Source organism: Phoca vitulina, unplaced genomic scaffold, assembly GCF_004348235.1.
Source record: "Phoca vitulina isolate PV1807 unplaced genomic scaffold, GSC_HSeal_1.0 scaffold40, whole genome shotgun sequence".
Lineage (NCBI taxonomy): Eukaryota > Metazoa > Chordata > Mammalia > Carnivora > Phocidae > Phoca > Phoca vitulina.
The window spans coordinates 441,991-462,000 of record NW_022589743.1 but is presented as its reverse complement, the minus strand read 5'-3'; the positions used below and the strand labels follow the sequence as shown (position 1 = coordinate 462,000).

Below are 20,010 nucleotides of genomic sequence, written 5' to 3'. Positions count from 1 at the left end.
CTTTTTGATTCTAGTCTTCTGGTGGTTATGAGATGGTATCTCATTGTGGTTTTGATTTGCATTACCCTAATGATGTTGCGCACCTTTTCATGTGCTTATTGACCATTTTTATATTTTCTTTGGAGAAACATCTATTTAAATCATTTGCCCAAGGGCACCTGGGTGGCTAAGTTGGTTAAGCATCTGCCTTCAGCTCAAGTCATGATCCTGGAGTCCCAGGATCGAGTCCTGCATCAGACTACCTGCTCAGCGGGGAGTCTGCTTCTCCCTCTGCCCTTCACCCCACTCGTGCTCTCTCTCAAATAATAAAAATAAATAAAATCTTTAAAAATAAATAAATAAATCATTTGCCCATTTTTAAATTGAGTTGTTTTTTATTGTGAGTTGTTAAGAGTTCCTTATTTATTCTAGATAAAAGTCCTTTATTAGCTACAGTACTTGCAAATATTTTCTTCCATTCTGTGGAATATCTTTTCACCTTCTTGATGGTGTCCTTTGAAGCATACAACTTTAAAATTTTAGGGCTCAGGGGCGCCTGGGTGGCTCAGTCGTTAAGCGTCTGCCTTCGGCTCAGGTCATGGTCCCAGGGTCCTGGGATCGAGCCCTGCATCGGGTTCCCTGCTCCGCGGGAAGTCTGCTTCTCCCTCTTCCACTCCCCCTGCTTGTGTTCCCTCTCTCGCTGTGTCTCTCTCTGTCAAATAAATAAAGAAAATCTTTAAAAAAAATAAATAAAATTTTAGGGCCCAATTCATTTATTTTCTTTCATCACTTCTGCTTTTGGCATTCTATCTAAAAATCTATTGCCTAATTCAAGTTCAAGAAGATTTAATTAATTCCTATGTTTTCTTCTGAGAGTTTTATACTTCTAGTTTTGACATTTAGCTCTGATCCATTTTGAGTTAATTTCTAGATATCATGTACCCTTCTATTCCCAGTATGGAGTGTGTTAAATGCTTTTTCTGTGTCCACTTTAGTTTTTTTGTCCTTTGTTCTATTAAATATGGAAAATATGTGGATTGATTTTTATATGTTGGACTAACCTTGAATTCCTGGGATAAATCACTGGGACATGGTGTATAATCTTTTTTTATATGTTGCTGGATTGAGGTGTTAATATTTTGTTGAGGATTTTTGCTTCTATACTTATAAGCGATAATGGTCTGTAGTTTTCTTTTTTTAACTTTTTAAAAAAGATTTTATTTATTTATTTGAGAGAGAGAGAGAGAGAAGCAGACTCCCCACTGAGCAGAGAGAGAGAGAGAGAGAAGCAGACTCCCCGCTGAGCAGGGAAGCTCAATCCTAGGACCCTGGGATCATGACCTGAGCCAAAGGCAGCGGCTTAACTGACTGAGCCACCCAGGTGCCCCTGTAGTTTTATTTTCTTGTGATGTCTTTGTGCGGTTTGGGTCTCAGGGTTAAGTGTAATTAAAGATCTGTCAATTTTGTAAATCTTTTCAACATACTAATTTTTGGTTTTATTGATTTTCCCTACTTTTTCCTATTCTCTATTTCATTTGGTTGCATTCTCGTCTTTATTATTTCTTTCCTTCTGCTTGATTCAGGTTTAGTTTTGTCTTTTTTTTCTGATTTCTTAAGGTGAAAGGTTAGGTTCTTTACATGAGATCTTCTTTTTTTTTTTTTTCCCCTAATATAGGCATTTATAGCTATAAATTTCCAAGTACTCACTTAACTGCATCCCATAGGTGTTGATATGTTGTGTTTTCATTTTCATTCATCTCAAAGTATTTTCTAATTTCCCTTGTGAGTTCTTAGGCCCATTGATGATTTAGGAGTATGCTGTTTAATTTCCACATATCTGTGGATTCTTAAAATTTCCTTCTCTTATTGATTGTGGTCAGAGACTGTAATTTGTATGATCTCAATTCTTTTAAATTTACTGAGATTCATTTTATATCCTAACATGAGGTCTGTCTTGGAGAATGTTCCATGTGCACCTGGGAAGAATATGTATTCTGCTCTTGTTGGGTGAAGTAGTCTGTAGTATCTGTCAGGTCCAGTTGATTTATAGTGTTGTTCACATTTTCTCTTTCCTTATTGATCGACTGCCTGGTTATTATATCCATTATTGAAAGTAGGATATTGAAGTCTCCAACCATGATTGCTGAATTGCGTATTTCTCCCTTCAGTTCTGTCAGTGTTTGCGTCATGTGTCTTTGGGCTCTGTGTTTGAGGTGCATATATGTTTATTTGTTAGGTCTTCTTGATGGATTGACTATTTTATCATTATAAAATGGTCTTTGTCTCTATAATCAATTTCTGTCTTAAAGTCTATTTTGTCTGATGTGGGTATAGCCTTTCAAACTCATCTTTGAGTGTTGTTTGCATGGACTAGCTTTTTCCATCACCAGGATGTTTCCTTCTCTGCTCCCGGAGGCATCCCCAGCAGTGGCTCCGTCTGTGATCCTAGAGCCCATCAGTCAGCCCCTGATGAGTACCCCCACCTTGGCTCCAGCTCCTGCCCTAGTTTCTGGGCTCTGGTAATACCACCTTCTCCCTACGTCCCTCCAGTTCTGGGGATACTGGCAACTTCCTGCTGTTATTAATCTCTGGGAGGCCTCACCATGCCTTGTTTGACTTCTCAGCCCTTCCATCACCTGGATAACTGACTCCCTATATTAAATTGCTTTTGTTTCAAATACCTAGAGTGGCTCTTGTTTGCTTCAACCCTGACTGATACAGGGTGATTCCTGTCCCCAGAGAGTTTAAGGTACAGAAGAAATTAAGGTTAGATTATACCCTTGTTCCCTACAGTTATGACCAAGACCAAGCATGACATGATGCTTTACTTAAAAGAAGGGAAAGAAATCCCAGATCGCACAGGGCAGGAAGGCAGTTGGACAAGTAGATAGAATAGGGTTTCTTCTCCCCAGACTGATGAACATTCTGTTGGGATGTAGTGCAGTAAACTTAGCTCCCTGTATGATCTTGGGCAAGTTGCTTCCCTCTCTGGGCCTCAGTTTTCTCAAGTGTAGAGTGGGGAGACTGGGCTGCCTAACAGACACCTAAGCTTTGGCATCTAAGACTGAAGTGCAGGACTTGCTTGTGGTGTCCTGCTTATGGCTTAACCACTTCCTTTATCCCAAATCCCCCAAGTGGAAGTGTGGAAGCCCTCACTGAACCTTCCCTCCAACCCAAAGATTTTGACTACTCTCATCATTGGCATTTGGAGCCCATTTGCCTTTAGGGATATAGGAAATCTCTTGAACTAGGTGGAAAGGACTCTCAGGGGTTATATCTGGGCAGGGTGTTGGTAAGGAGGGCAGGGCAACTTCAGTTTGGAATTCTTCCAGAAGCTTCCTCCTGCAACCCTTTTCCACGTGCCAGATGCTTCTAAGAAAAAAATAAACTTAGAGGCAGACGACCTGTGTTCCAGCCTTGCCTCTACTCTAACTCACTATGTGACTTTGGGCAAGTCACTTCTTCTCTCTGGTTCCTGGCCACCCACTGAAAATCATGGGATTGGACCACATAAGGTCCAGGCTCTCTTTTCAGGATATTTCTTGTTATCCTCAGGGATTTTCTTTGGTTCTCTAGCTGGTATAGGCCCCCATAGAAGGTCCATAAGTATACTGGGAAGGACGGGAGAATTTTGTGGCGGATGCAGCATGTTGTCAGGGTAGAGGGATAAGGGGCTGCTGATTCTGGTCTCCTTAGCAACCTCTGCCTGATGCTAAGTGGTGGTGCTCACTCCAAACCCTTTTCCGCCTCTCACTGTTCTGCCCAGCGCCCCCCCACCCCCACCTCTGGCTCTATGGACATTGCATGTTGTGGCCTGGGAGCCTTCAGGTTCAGTTTCCTAGCTGGTCTTTGAGCAAAACCATGGGGATTCCCTAGTATTTTTCAACACTGATTGTGAGCTCTCCTTCTTCATGATAGCATGCAATCAGTGACTATTCACTGTGAGCACATTCTTTATGGGAGGTACGGTATAGGATGAACCCAGTGTGACTTTCCAAGTCCTTTCCCATCCATGGAGACCCAGGTTGGCCCACTTCCACTGCCCTTTCTTCTCTGAACTTCCATAGCACTTTACTCTGGGGACACCTAAATTGGCATGTGAACTATTTTCTATTCTGGAATAGACTTTATGCTTCTTGAAAACAAAATTGTGCTGTGTGCTTTTCTGGGTTGTCTGCATTGCTTCAAACAATGCCATGATAAAAAAACACAAATTTTGAATGTAGTTTGGTATAGGTTAATAATAGTTCAACAATGGGTCCCCTGGGTGATGTCCTCTTTCATGGGAGGTTCTGCCCCATCCCACTTGTTATAGAGCATGTGTTGCATGTCTAGCAAGAGACTTGAAGCCAGCTTCTGGAGACTGCTGACTCTTTCCTTCTGGAGAATCTTTTTTTTTTTTTCTAAAGATTGATTTATTTATTTGAGAGAGAGAGGCAGGGGATGGGGAGAGCACAACAGGAAGAGGGGCAGAGGGTGAGAGAGAATCTCCAGCAGACTCCCTGCTGAGCACAGAGCCCGACGTGGGACTTCATCTCAAGACCCTGAGATCATGACCCGAGCTGAAATCAAGCGTCGGATGCTTAACTGACTGAGCCACCCAGGTGCCCCTCCCCTCTTTTTCCTTCTGGAGAATCTTAAAAGTCAAAGCAGGGACTTCAGGAGTGAAGCCCCTTACTGATGCTCAGGGGCTCATGGGAGTGGGCTCCATTGTGTCCAAGCCGTGCCAGGGATGTGCTCAGTCTTATTAGTAAAGGTGAGTTCTTCGAGTCTGTGTTCTCCGTTTGGAGTGCCGGGAATACTCCAAAGTGTCCGTACAAAGGACACGTTCATAAGAGAAGCAGATGCACTGTGCTTGCTTATATCCAGAGCATCTTTGCCCCATTAGGTCTTTGGTCTTTTAAAGACTGATCGCCTTACAGAAATGGAGACTGTTCAACACTGAATAGCTGATAAGCAGGTGCTTAATAAACATTTAATTGATTAATGAAGTGACTTTCCTGAGATGCCAGTGCTCCCTCCACCTCTTCCTTGGGAGCTCCTTTCTTCCTTTTAAATTGACTTTGGTGGGAGTTGACTGCTGACACGTCTCAGCAGCAGCTTGAATAGGACCTGTATTATGGCAGAGCAGAGAACACTTTGCTCCCAGGGAATAGGCCCCAGGACATCTGTTTTGGTTCTGCAGTGACTTCACTCATCCCTTTTACAAATATATTTGACAAGCACTTATGTGTCAGGCATGGCTCTGGACTCGACAAATACAAGGATGAGCATCCATGGTCCCTGGCCTTACCTAGCTCACTTGGGGCATAGTGGGTGTATTAGTCAGCTCAGGCTGACAACATACCGTAGATTGGGTGGCTTAAACAATAGAAATGTATTTCATCGTCACACTTCTGGAGCCTGGGAGCTGCAGATCAGGGTCCAACAGAGTCAGCCTCTCTTTTTGGCTTATAGATGGCTACCTTCTTGCTATGTCCTCACATGGCCTTTTCCCAGTGTGTGCAAGGGGCGAGGAGAGAGGAGAAGAGGGAGAGGGAGAGAGGCCTCTGATATCTCTTCTTATAAGGACATTAATCCTATTGGATCAGGGCCCTACTGTTATGACCTTATTTAACCTTAATTATTGCCTTTAGAGGCTCCAACTCCAAATGTTGCCACCCTGGGGGTTAGGGCTTCAACAAATGGATTTTGGAGAGACATAAACAGTTACACCATAACAGTAGGGAAGATGGAAAAATAAAGAGGCAGTTAAAAGTATAAACACTAAAAGTATAAAAACATTCATGAAAAGGCTACATTCAACTCAACATGGGAAGGGAAGAGGATGCAAATAGAAAGGTATCCAGGAATATCATGATATTATTCTTTATACCTTCATGCATTAAACATTTCATAATATTTAAACAAATAATGGAGGACAGAATATAGTACAATGTAGTGAGAACTAACGGGTGGGGGATGGGGCAAACCCAAGACGCCGCAGGAGCACGTAGGGGAGGCCATGAGGAAAAGTGCCATCTCAGAGCAGTAGGAGTGACCCAGGGGAAGAAAGGAGGATGGTGGCAAGTGGTCAGGAACAAGTACCAAGGCCAGAAGTGTTGCCCAGCAGACCTTGAACGGGTTGCTTACTTCCTCAGAATTGCTCGATTCGGGAGTTCAGGACACCGGGAGAGCCCCACTGTTGAACTTGGTCTTCTTGCAAGGGAGATGTAGAGTGTGGGCCAGATTTCTAGCCTGAGCAGTGGGAGGTTGCGTTTGGCACATGAGACATCTTTTGCTTTTGCTATGTCTTTGGAACGAATCTCTCTTTGCCATTGTGATGTGTCAACGGATGGTGTGCAAAGCATTTCCTAGAACTGACTGTTCTCCACTAGTCTGCTTGTCCATTTGTCCATCCATCCACTCATCCAGCATCCATTTACGGAGCTCCCTCTCTGCCAGGTATTGGGTCAAGTGCTAGGACTTGAAGGCCCAGTAAGTCATGGCCAACTAATGACCACAGAGCATGCCAACTAGTGGGAAATAATAAGCTTCCACATTTGCATAGGGCTTCCATATTTCTAAACCCATTCTTATATCTTATCCATGTAACCGTCAGGGTTGCTCTGTTTGCTAGGTTTCAGTTTTCTGACTGAGGAAACTGAGATTTCAAACAAAAGAAGTGACTTGACCTTTGACTCTAAGCTCAGGGGCTTTTCCCACCGTGCCACGCTGACACTAGGCATGACCTGAAGGACTCAGGCCATGGCTGTCCCCTCCTTGCCTGGAAAACATGCCCTCAGACAAGGTTTCCTGCACCCTGTCCCGCTCTCTGAGAATGTGTGCTCTGCTTTTGGGGAAGTCCTACCCATGAACGAAGGTTTCTGAGAAGGAGCAGGGAAGAAGATCTGGAAGAAACCTTCCTAGTTATTAAGTTCAACCACCCACTGATGACTTGGTGGCCTAGAGGGTAAAGAATAACGTAGCTGAACTGTTTCTGTCTGTAAAGCCCTGATCATGGTCTTACTGTTTCTTAACAATTTTTGGACCCACCTCGTATCCTTTTAACGAACTCCTTTTTCTGAATCAATTAGCTAGGGTTGTGTTTCCCAATCAAGAACTTAGGCTGCTAGAATTTGTAAAGAGCGATGTACTATTTATTGATGTGACCCATCCAGTCTTCTCAAGTGAAATGGGGTCCATATGCAAATTCTGTCAATAAACTGGAAAAATACTGATTTTTCAAGATAGGCTCCTAAAGGTCTACATTAGACGAACTGGTCTTATCATGTATATTAAATAAGACATGCAGAATGGATGATATTGACTGAAGACAGAATCCAGAAGAAATAAAAAAAACAAAGGCATGTCTGAAAATAGTATTAAAAAGTCTGGATTTCCCTCTCTCCTGGCTGAAATCTCTCAAAAATGTTAAAAGCTCATTTATCTTTGTCAAACTTTGGCATGAGCTGAGACATCAGACCACAAAATAAGGTGGGAAGAGTGCAGAAGCAAGGAAGACTGAGCAGGAGTGTGGTGGGAGACATGGTCAGTGTAGGTGACACTAACGGATAGTATATTTGAAAGTCCCTAAGAGAGTAAATTTTAAGAGTTCTTATCACCAGAAAAAAAATCTTTTTTTGTATCTATGAGATGATAGATGTTAACTAATTGTGGTAATCAATTCACATTTCTAATATGTATAAATCAAGTCATGATGCTATGCACCTTGAACTTAATACAGGGCTGTATATCCATTATATCTCAGTAAAACTGGAAAAAATGTAAAAAAAAAAAAAGGAATAACTACCTACCGTTGTTATAAAAGCCTACCGTAAACTCATCCCCCTGCTACCATAAGAAAGAACAGGGCAAGTCTTGAACAGGGCAAGAAAGAACAGAGATCTTTTCTGGAAGGTGTGATCTGGAGAGATCCAACAGAAGGAAGCACACCCCTGAGGCCCCTGAAGGGAGCCAGATCTGCAGAATCTCAGTCCTGCCTTGCTTGCAGTTGGAGGCCTGGTCAAAGTACCCATTTCTTGGCTCTCCCCAGAGTGTCCTACAGCTTCCAGTCCCTCTGCGCAAGTAGATCAAGTCCAAGATGGTACCTCTTAGGCCTCCCTCCACCTCCAATCCCTGTTTTCTTCTACTTGGGAACAATCTATTCCCATGTGGAAGCCAATGGGAGTGGGCCTCCATCAGTGCTGCGTAACTTGGTATGGGTTTAGGGGTCCAGCCAGACAGGGACACCCCAAATTTGAGAAATGTTCTGCTTTGAACTTACCTAGAATTTTGTAATCTGAACATCTAAAGAAGGAGCTCTTTTAATTCCAGCGTATGTGTGTATTTTGTGTTGGTTGCTCAGTATTAAGAATTCTATTTGGAGAGAGGCTATCATCTTTTTAGGGCGTAGGGCCTTTGAAGGTCTTTATTAGGCCTTGGGCCACCATGAGGGAAAGTAGCAACAGGGTGAGGTGAGGAGCTGTCAGGTGGCAGGGGGAAGGAGGCAGCTCTCCAGGAGGAAGAAAAGGGAAGGAGGGACAGGCACAGACTAGCATGAGGCCTCAGGTCAGCCTGACACCTGTTGCCACGGACCGGTGGTGGTTTCCTGCCACTTGTCAGGACACGAGTGCACAGAGAACACAATGGGTTTGCCTTAACAAGAAGATGCTTCCTGTTTTGCCACCTGGGTTCAGTGCCGAGAAGAAGAGTTTATGGGTCTGTGTTTTGAGAAACAAAGCCAAGCTCTGTGAGGGAAGGAGTGGGGACAGGTGAGGATGGGGTCTGGGGAAATGTGAAAGGGAAAGCAGGGGAGCCATTTGTTCTTCTAGAATGGCTCAGAGAAACCTCATACCATTCTAGTCTCAGCCAGTGGGGGGGAAGGGATGGTCACACTGTCCTCCTGTCCCAACAGCTCCATGCCAGAGCCCCTGTGCGTGCCTGACGGTTGCCCAGAATCTCCTTGGCTTTTTTTGTCCCTTAGTGAGAGACTTTTGCAGTGACCTTTACCTTGGTGAGGTGGCAAGAGCAGCTGGAAACTTGGACTGAAATAGCCTCGTGGTGAAAGCAGAGGCAGGAAAAGGTGATGCTGATCTCAGGGCAAGTGATGAATGAGAAATCCCGCATGCCTGCGCCCCACCCCCCCAGATGGAGCTCACCACTGGGTCAGCCCTACAATTTTCACAGTAGTGTGTACATTTTATTTTAATTAAGTTTAATCAATTCATTAATTTTAATTAAGTTTAATCAATTAATTTTTAAAAGATTTTATTTATTAGAGAGAGCATGCGCAAGAGTAAGAGAGAGAGAGAGAACACATGAATGGGGGGGAGGGACAAAGAGAGAGGGAGAAGCAGACTCCCCGCTGAGCAGGGAGTCCGACGTGGGGCTCAATCCCAGGATCCCGGGATCATGACCTGAGTCGAAGGCAGACACTTAACGGACTGAGCCACCCAAGTGCCCCTAATTAATTTTAATTAATTAATTAAGGTGTGTGAGAGGGTAAGCTTTATTTCTACTCTCAAACTCTTCCAACTTTGCATAAAGTCTTCATCTCTGCCTCAGAGATGGCAGAAATTGTAATAAGCAATGCACCGCCATGCACAACACAGTGAATTTTAATGTCCCCCCCCCACCACTTTGGGGGAAGGGAGGTCACACTATACATTTTTGGAGACACCCCAAAGGTTGTCTGGCACTTTGGTCTAGAAAGGATTTGGTACAATTTCTTGCTGGCTTAGGATACTAAAAGGCACATAAAATTTGGTTGCTCAACCAACCTGTGCTGGGGTGGGGCAAAAGGTGGACAGGGAGGTGGTCTGGGACAGAGGGGCAGACCATGGGTGTGGGCTCAGGTTCTTGTCGACAGAGGTAGTTGATCCTGGCTGGCTGCTGGGGTGGCTGAGGGCTGCCAGAGCGCTCAGGCTGGGTGGATGCTGCCTTGGTGGCCTTCGTTGGCCCAATCCACCAGCTCACTGCTCCGGAACCATAGTTGGATCTCCCTCTGGGCCCCCTCCATGGAGTCGCTGGCATCGATGCTGTTCTTGCTAATGTGGATGCTGAAGTCCCCCTGATGGTGCCGGGGGCAGCCTCAGCGGAGTTGGGGTGGCCTAGTCCTATCATGGCCTTTGAGGAGCAGACCGCATTGCGGCCATGGCTGCTGCTGGCCAGAGCTCATGTAGGTGATGAGGGCCGGGTAGAAGGGCTTCCTCTGCAGGTCATGGTAGTGCTTGGCAAGGACTCTGGTGCCTGCAGCATCTTCATCCCCACCAGCCTGAAGTCCCTCCTCTCAGAGCACTGGATCCCATCCCCAACAAGCCACTGCTCCACCCCATTTGGCTTCACTGCAGCCAGGGTCTGCTCCCTGGTCTGGGAGGACCCTCCCGAGTTGGGGCATGTGAGCAGGCTCAGGCCCGGGGCCGAGAGCCACTCCGCAGCCCAGGCTCCATCGTGCCTGGTGTGTGAGAAGGTAAGATTTCTGGCCTCACTCTCTGACTCCCACCTGTACCCAGCCATTCTGGGCCAAGTTTGAGTTCCCCCAAAGCACTGTGCACATTCATTCTTCTGGGTTCTTCCAATGCTCTTCTCTCAAGGAGAGAAGGCTCTTTCTTCCCCTGTTAGACTCCAGCTCGTCATTTAAGAACCAGCTCCCGTAGCCCTCCATGGTGTGTTCCAAGGGGCTGCCCATGATCTCCCTCTCAAGGGCTGTTGGCTGAGTGCCTGGAGTTTGTACATTTTGGTTATTAGAAAGCCTAGTGTCTTTATGCTTGTTTAGCTCGAGCCCATCTGTTGCGGTGGAAGAGGATGGGGTTCCAGTATCTGCTTGGCCAGCCAAGTTTCCAGGAGCCCCTCTCTTGTTTCCTCCTCTGGGGATTGAACCAGATGAACTTGGATGTCCTCTCTGGTCTCACAACTGGGGGATTCCATTGATCATCTCCAGGAGGGGCGGTGAGGTTCAGAGAAGCTTAGTTTATGCACATTTAGGAAATCGTAGTAGAGCTTTGGTCAGAAAGAAAACACAGGAAGAGTCTTGAAACCATCCTTCCCACACAGTTGTTTAAGGGGAACATGTCTCCTTCCTCCTCCTCTTGTGCCCTCTCCATGGCATGCAAAGCCCTTCTCAACAAGGCTCATTCACCACCTCTGGCCTCACTCTCTGACTCCCACCTGTACCCAGCCATTATGGGCCAACTTCGAGTTCCCCCAAAGCACTGTGCACATTCATTCTTCTGGGTTCTTCCAATGCTCTTCTCTCAAGGAGAGAAGGCTCTTTCTTCCCCTGTTAGACTCCAGCTCATCCTTTAAGAACCAGCTCCAGTAGCCCCCAGCTCCTGAAGAATTTCTGATGCCACAAGCCCAGAGCATGCCGTTTATACCCGATGCCCACAGCATGCTGTTCACACTGCTGTGATAACACCTCTCAGTCTAATATTTATCCTAGGCACGTGTGCATCTTTCTCTCTCCACCAGTTACGACGAAGTGGCACCTTGTTTGTTTCTTAGATGCTTAACCCAGCACCTGGCATATTCTTGGTGCTCAGACCAGTGGATATTAAATCAAACTGAAGTATTTTTCTGTTGATTTGACCTCACACAGGATTCACCTAGAGCTCATGAAATAGTGGCCGCTCGTTGGTACAGCTAGGGAGGAGATGGGCAGAGGAGGGAAGCTTAATGGGCCTGCCTTGACCTAACTGCATGGCCACCTGCCCCCTGCTCAACGGTCAGTGTAAGCTTTGGCTTCTGAGTAAAACTCATGGGGTCCGTACTCTGGGAAGGCTCCCAGACTGCTAAGGCAGGTCTGCAATTTTTAGGCTCTTACCTACTGTTTGAGGAAGGAAGGGAGCTGATACTTATTCATAGTCTGCCTCGTGCCAGACCCGGCATCACCGCATTTAATCTCCCAACAATCCTGTAAGTACTCTGGGATGCCCATTCTACAGCTGAGGAAATAGAAACTCCGAGAAGTTAAGGACTTTCCCAAAGGGGACTGATAGCCTGCAGCAGAGAGCAAGGAGTGGAACTCCCCCATCCATCCTCTTTCCCTTAAGCAACACTAGCTGGGTAACCAGGAACCCAACTTCATAACCACCGAAAGCCCCGAAGTCGAATGCCTCTGAGGCCAACACACCAGCAGAAGAGGAATCCCCTTACAGACTGGGTGGCCGCGCTGGACTCACTGACGAAGCCGTCTTCACTAGCGTTTCTGATTGGTGGACGGTAGGTCACGTGCTCGCGTCCTGGCTTCAAGGGAGCCTGGGAGTCGGAGTTCTTGAGTTCTTGGGGGAAGGCAGGACCCTAAGGGAATTTCCTCCAGAAAGGTTATTCATAAGATGATGGGCATCTACGAATATGACAGATGTTCAGGACACTGACTCACCCTAAATGTCACAGAAAAAGAAGTTATTTTAGATGCCCAAACAAATGTCTCTTTCAAATCCTGCTCCTTTCTTAAGATGTCGTTTGAAGGAAGAATTTTTATTACATAATTTTGGGGGATATAACTTACATATAGTAAAGTTCACCTAGTTTAGGGTACGCGTCTAGGGGTTTTTATAAATGCAGACAGATACGTAACCACTACCACAAGCAAGATCCAGTGTACAACAGTTTCATTGCCCCCTATAGTTTTTGAAGCAAAGGCTTTTAAAGCAAAGAACAAAAAATAGCACTGAAGAGATCCTATGTGTAAATATCAACATATGCAGGCAGAGAGGCTCCCCCTCTGTGGCTCCCGTCCCAGGGGTAGAGAGACAAAGATTACCGCAAAAAGACTGAAATGGTTCAAAGTACCATCTCTTTTCAAATGTCAGGTTTAGGGTTTAATGCAAGAAGATGGATGAGGTTAACTGCTGTGGTTCTAGCTCACTGCATGGATTCCTGCTTAGTTTGACAGGCAAACAACACCTTGAACAAATGCATAGCTTCGCACAGATCCGGGCGGAGGGAGGCCCGTCTCTGACCTTCTGAGTGCGCTCCTCGTCAGGCAATGGTGGGTCTGTGCTCCTGCTTCTGCGTCATGCTCCAGGTCACAGGATCCAGAAACCCCTGGGTTGAAGAGGTGGCCAAAGACTGGCATTGTGTAGGGGTGGTGGTGTAGACATAGCTTAGGTGTGCAGGCAGAGTAGGAGGAGGAGGAAGGGGGAGTGAACTGCAGGCCTGGGCTGGGGGGCTGGAGGGAAGTTCTCCATGGAGTCTAAGAATTCTAAATTTGAGCATGGCCTTTTAGGTCATCATAAAATATACTGTTCATTATGCAAACATAGATTCTCAGAATAGGATAGAACCTATTTTATTTGACAGTTTATTAGCTTGACTTAGAGCAGGAATATCTGGGCATGTGGCATGTAGGCCTCTATTGGTTGGTGCGCTTGCCCAGGCCCTGCAGCTGTTCGAGGCAAGCCTAAATGAATGCGCTGAGCTTCCTCAGAGATAGTTACCAAAGCTTCCTGCAGGCCAGGCTCCCTGATGGTAGCCCTGTACCCCTCTCCCAGGGAGCTGAGGGAGGAAGAGAATGAGCGGACATTTTTAGATGTTAACCATGTGCTTGAATCTGACAGGGACCCAACTACCCTGACCACCGGGTTTATCATCGCCAGTTTAAGATAAAGAAATGGAGGCTCAGTGACGTGTAAGTGCCTCCAGTGCCCAAGCTGGGATTCCAACTCAGGTCCGTGAAGCTGCAAATCCTGCAGAGCATGCCCCCCTCCCCATGTTGCTACTAGGGAGTTACAACTCGCTTCTGCTTTCCTCCTTACCGGGATTTGTATGGGGCAAGGAGTCAGTCACTTAGACGGGTTAGAATGAGGCCGGTGCCACTGTTTTGCAGGGGAGGGTAGGGGGGGAGCCCTTATATGTTTCCAGAACCTTCTCTGGGTTGACCCTATATTTGTTCCCAAGCAGAAAAAGGCAAGGTACAGGTAGCTAGGGTAGGGAGAGGGCAAACACTCAGGTTAAGGAGGTACGTGGGAATTGGCTGTGGAGCAAGGGAAAGAAAGGGAGGTGGGGAGGGTTCTGCGCAAAACCTTTGGCTTTGAGTTGTTCCCGATTTCAAATCCAGGTCCCACTATGAGCTGATTGTTTGATTCTGACAGAGTTGTATGACTACCTGAAACCTCAGTTTCAATACCTGTGAAGGTAGGATCACTCACAGAGTTTCTTCTGAGTCTCTGGGAGGAGGACCCGAAGCAGAACCACTAAGGCACCTGGCCTGGAGCAGGTTCTCCACAGCGCTCCGTTCCCTTTCTCCTTCCTCTTGTTGACTGAATCACTGAGCCCATTTTGGCATTCTGTAGATCTCTACAGCTGAGAAATCTAAAAATAAACTTGAATTATGGTGGGTTTAGCCTTGAGGTCTCTGACAAGCACTTCTGTGTAAATAGCAGAAGTGAAAAAAAAAAAAAGCCATTTCATTTCTAGTATTTGAAACCCAAGTTAAAGAACTCTCATCATGTGGGCGACTCATAGTGGAGGGACGGGGGTGGTAAGGGCGCAGATTTGGTATTTTTTCATGTTGTTTTTGTTTTTGTTCTGTGATGATGTGTGGGACTCTCCAGAGACATGTGTCACAGGGCTATAAGGAGAAGGGGGAGGTGAAGGCGCAGCAAGTGGGAAATTTGATTCTGGTCTGACGTTATAGGACAGAACAGGGGAAAGGGGGAGTGTAGGTCAATGGGTGGAAAAGGGGATCTCACACTCAAAGGTCCTGTGGCTATCATGCCCTTCATACCTCTGGCTTCAGGTCACGATTGAGCAAGTTTCTTAATTCCTTTTTCAGTGAGCTTCTGAAGAAAGGCCATCTTTGGGGACTTGCCTTATTCCTAAAATGCCAGTATGTCTAAACTTAAAGTGGGCAGGTGTGGGTGCCTGGGTGGCTCAGTCGGTTGAGTGTTCTGACTCTTGGTTTTGACTCAGGTCATGATCTCAGTGTCGTGAGATTAAGCCCGGTGTTGGGCTCTGCACTCAGCGGGGGGGGGGGGGGGGGGGGGTCTGCTTCTCTCTCTCTCTCTCCTTCTTCCCTTCCCCCCACTCACACATATTTTCTCTCTCTCAAATAAATAAATAAATAAATAAATCTTAAAAAAGAAAAAAGTGTGTGCTTGTGAGTCACAGAGACTCATGAAAAGAGAAAGCAAGAGGCTGGCTTACTTGACCATGGCCCACATTGATGGGAATCACAGGTTCTTTGTCTTATTGTTATTTTTAACAAAATGCCTTCCCACCCCTCAGCTCTAATGTTCACTCTTCCTACAATCCATGTTTTATAGGCTCAGAGAGATGCAGTGGATTCTCCCACGGTCCTAAGAGAGAGAGCCAGGACTTGGACTGGCTGCCTCCTTCTTTATACAGGGCTGGTATTGGCCATCCCGAGAATGGTGTGCAAGTTGGGCTCAGGACCTGAGACCTGGGGAATCCGGGTCACCCAGACTTCTGCCCTATGACCTTGACTTCTCCAGCTCTTTTTAAAAAATGGACATAGTGACATTCTATGTCAATGTCGTCTTTTTAAAAAAGGAGTGAGGGCGCCTGGGTGGCTCAGTTGGTTAAGTGACTGCCTTCGGCTCAGGTCATGATCCTGGAGTCCTGGGATCGAGTCCCACATTGGGCTCCCTGCTCAGCAGGGAGTCTGCTTCTCCCTCTGCCCTCTTCCCTCTCGGGCTCTCTGTCTCTCATTCTCTCTCTCTCAAATAAATAAATAAAATCTTTAAAAAAAAAAAAAAGGAGTGAGTAACCCAAGTAAAAACTTACCATACCGTGCTTGATATTGCATTGATCTAGAACTCTCTGAAGGTGACAGTGGACAACCACATGATCTCCTGTTCCCACTGCAAATAACCAGAGGGAGGGGATTTAAGTGTCAATAAGGGGCTGTGGGATAGATCCAAGGGGGAGCTTCCTGATTGTAAGGGGTTGTAAGAGCCCCCGAAGAATGGCAGTGACACCTTTCTAGTCCCTGAGCCTCCAGCACCTGTCGGTGTTTGCCAAATACCATCACCCCTCCCCGCTTGCTGGTGTCTGTATTCATCCTTCTGGAGCCAGCTCAAATGCCCCCACCCCCCACACCAGACTTCCCAGCATCCCCATGAAGAATTACGAGCTTTTCTTGCCTGCTCCGCAGTGTGACTCTGGTACTTCTCTTTAGCACCCATGTTGTTCACCATGACTTAAAGCCAAGCCCTTGAATTCCTCCCGCCCTGAGTGCTCAGAGGGCAGGGATGTGTTCCATTCATCCCGATCACCAATATCTATTAGCGCCTGGCACATAGTCAGTCCTCACCAAAGGAATGCTGAACTTCACCGTGAGTTGCCTATTGGTGATTTTTGATTGTTTTTAAATTTTGTTAAATTTGAAAACTCAATCCCCAGTGCCAGCATGCATATAAAAATAAGGACTCTCATGCTCTGTTGGTAGGAATGTAAACAGGTGTGACTTTTCTGGACAGTAATTTGAATTACTTTAAATGTGTATGCCTTTTGACCATATAATTTTCTCTTCCCTTCCCTCCCCGTCTCCTCTCCTGTCTTCTGAAGGGGTTAGTGAATGGCTTTTCACAAAGATATTGCTATTATTATATTCCTGGCAATGTTTTTTAAACAATAGCAAAAATGGGACCAGTGTTAATATGGATTTGGGTAAATCAACTATGGTTTATATCTATGAGAGAATACCATGTAGCCATGACAATCGATGGTACATGAGTGTGTATTAATCAAGTAAGCAAAGTGACAAAAACCCATCACAAAATAAGAAGCATGGTATGGTTCCAATTTTAAAGAAAACAGAAGGATAGATCCATGGGAAAGTGTCCGGGAGGGTTTACATCCAAATGTTTTAACCCTTTTTTGGGGTGGTGGGATTTTAGGGGATTTTAATTTTCTTTCTATTTTTCTGAATTTCCTCAATTTCCTACAATGAACATGTATTACCTTCAGAACATGGAAAAACATCTTCACGTGTCTTTAGTTGATCCTCTAAGTAAACTCCTTGGTCCTCAAATTCTGAAAACCGCAGAAACGAAATCAAAACATAGGCAGTCGAGGTTGGAGGCGCTGTTGGAAGTTCTCTGCGCCAAGAGGTTCTCAGACTTGGTTGCACGTTTGAGTTACCCATGGAGCCTTCAAAACTCTGCTGTTCAGTCCACACCCTATGCCAATAAATCAGAATCCCCGGGGGGGGGAGCCGGGCATCACACTGTGTTATATCTGCCCAGGTGATTCTGATGGGCAGCCAACTCTGAGAACCCCTGCCGTTGAGTCGCACTGCTCAACACAGCAGTCACAAGCCACATGTAGCTATTTACATTTAATTAAAATTAAGTAAAACGAAATAAAAGTTAAAAATCAGTTCCTTAGTCACAGTAGCCACATTTTAAGTGCTCAGTAGCCACATGCGGTTAGTCGCTACCACACTGGATAGCACAGTTACAGAGCTACCCCTTAATTTTCAGGACAGGAGACCAGAAGGGCCTCCTTCTAGCAAGGCCTGATGCTCGTGGAAGGAGAAGGTCCCTATTCTTGCCTGCTCCAGGGACTGCAGAATAGATCTGCTTGGGCCATCAATCATTGTGTGCCTAGAAAGTTCCTTCTGCTTTCTTGTGTCTACCCCATCCTCCACCTCGAGCATGGGGAAATTTTATGCCACATGTTTATTTTCAAGGGCTCGACAGGCCCAGGCCCTTCTGATCTGTTCAGCTTGGTCAGGCCAGCAGCCAAGCTGTTTACATGGTATCCAAGTGCTCAGTGGAGAGTAGAACAGTGCTGTGTTTTCCACGGCTGCTGAGAAAGGTGAGTGAGCCGAGGCAGAATAACAAAAAGCCACTTCAAAAACACACCAGAAAAAGTCAGAAAGCAGAGACAATTAGAAGTTTGAGAGACACACACTCCCCCCCCAAAAAAAAACCCTGACAAAAGAGCAAAAACAAGTCACGGGGGAGCCTGTCGCCCTGATGGTTTCAAGACTGTCGCGGTTGCTGACTTGAGAATGGGCCTGTCCCCATGGTTCTGCGAGGGGCCGGGAGCTGAGGCTGTGGGGACTCAGAAACTTCACCTGAGTTCTGAGAACCTTGCAGCCGGGGAGGTGGGACAGTCCCTGAGAGCCTGAGACGCTGGGAAGACAGGGGTGTGTGGGAATGGCAGGGCCAGGCTGGCTGGGGAAGAGTGTTTTAGCTCAGAGACTGGCCACCTATTAGGCAGCCGAATCCCACCTGGCCCTGGGCTTCGGAGACCTACCACCTGGGAGGGAGAGGCCTGCTTGGACATAGTTCGTTGTGGAATTCGAGGCCAAAGGCCACCCAGGTCCAGGAAGCCCTCCTTCAGGACCTGACATGAGGAGCCAACCACAGAGACGCCAAGCCAGAGAGGGAAACCTGGTGCTCCCCTCCCCGCCCCCATTTCCCAAACTGCTATATGACAGTGAAGTATATAGTGAAGGAAGCCCTGGAGTTGGTGGATTTGGGTTTCAGTCCCGGGCACTGTCACTCACTTGCTGTGTGACCTTGGGCAGGTCAGTTTACCTCTTGAACCTTAGTTCCTTGACTTGTAAATTGTAGTGTTGGCATAGACTAATGGTTCTCAGGCTGGGCTGCATATTGGAATAACCTGATGAGTTGTAAAAAGAAATGAGATCCTAACTGTTCTGGGATATAGCCTGGCCTCAGGAATTTTCAGAGCTCCTTGGATGATTCCAGTGTGTAGCCAAGATTGAGAACCACTGGTCTATCCAGTGCGTCTCAAGTATAACATAGGAGAGCATAGGGGCCATCTTGTTAAAATTCAGATTCTAATTTTATCGGTCTGGCATAGGGTACGAGACTCTGCATTTTTAACCAGCTCACAAGGGATGCCCATGGCCACACTTGAAGTAGCAGCAAGTCTATCTTTAATGTCCACTTCTCTCTGACTAGCAGCAACTCAATCTGGGTTTTATTTTTGGAACTGGCATGGGTCGCATATTTCTGCCAATAGACACCATCACTTCTAAAATCTTTCTTTTCCCTCCCTCTCTCACAAGAATCACTTAAATTCTCACTTGTCATTTGAATTCTGACAGATTTGAGTCAAATTTCCCTTCGAGGGCAGAAAATGAAAGATAAAGCCAGACTGTGATGTGAGTTCCAGGTGGGGCGGGGGCTGTTTTACTGGGGGGAGGGGTAGAAAGACTCCATGAAGCTGATAATAACAGGTATTGAGCCCCCACTTCTGCTGGGCACTGTTCAAGTGCTTTATATAAGTTGTCTCATTTACTCCTCACGACAACTTCGTGGTAAGTACTGATAATGCCCCTGTTTACACATGAGGAAGCTGCAGCTTAGAGAATCAAAGACTTTTCCAAGCAAGGAGCAGTCTGGGACTTGAACTCAGGTGTTTGTGTTGACTACTAGTCCACGTAGGGCAGGGGTAGAATCTGAGCTATATGCCTGGTCAGACCTAACCAGACCCAACCAGATCCAACTAGATCCAACCAGATTCTACCAGACTCAACCAGACCTGAGCAGACCTGGCCAGACCTGACCAGACCTGACCAGACCTGACCAGATCCAACCAGACCCAACCAGACCTGGCCAGTCCTGACCGGACCTGACCAGATCCAACCAGACCCAGCCTCTTGGCACCAAGTTGTTGGCAGGGAGAGGGGTGGGATGGGGTTTGCATGAGTTTAGTCTAGTCAAGCAACCTCTCCACTCACCTTCCATACCTCTCCAACCAGAAAAGGGGTGGTGGTAACAGTTTTTCACCCCAGCTGCTGGGGCCAGGCCTCAGGGCTCTTGCATGGAGTTTAGCAGCTGGATTCACACTTTTCTCCACTTGGCTGTCTGTCCCTGCATAAATCTCTGCTGCCTGCATCTTTTTCTACTTGTATCATTTTCTTTTCTCCAGGGGAACAGGCAGTGTATCTAGCTTTGTGACTGTTTTATCTTCCTTTTGTAGGCTTGTCTAGGAGCCTAGAGTAAGGCTTACCTTCACCGCATCTCCCAAATAGTGCCACATAGAAGCTCGTCTGAGGCTACCAAGATTGCTACAAAGTCTAAACATCTCAGATTCTACTGAGTT

At 46.4% G+C, this 20,010-nt stretch overlaps 1 pseudogene; it reads right to left on the bottom strand.

Annotated features, from left to right (window-relative positions):
- Positions 1–9,880: 9,880 nt before the first annotated feature.
- Positions 9,881–10,476, bottom strand: LOC116647684 (annotated as a pseudogene).
- Between the last annotated feature and the right edge of the window lie 9,534 nt (positions 10,477–20,010).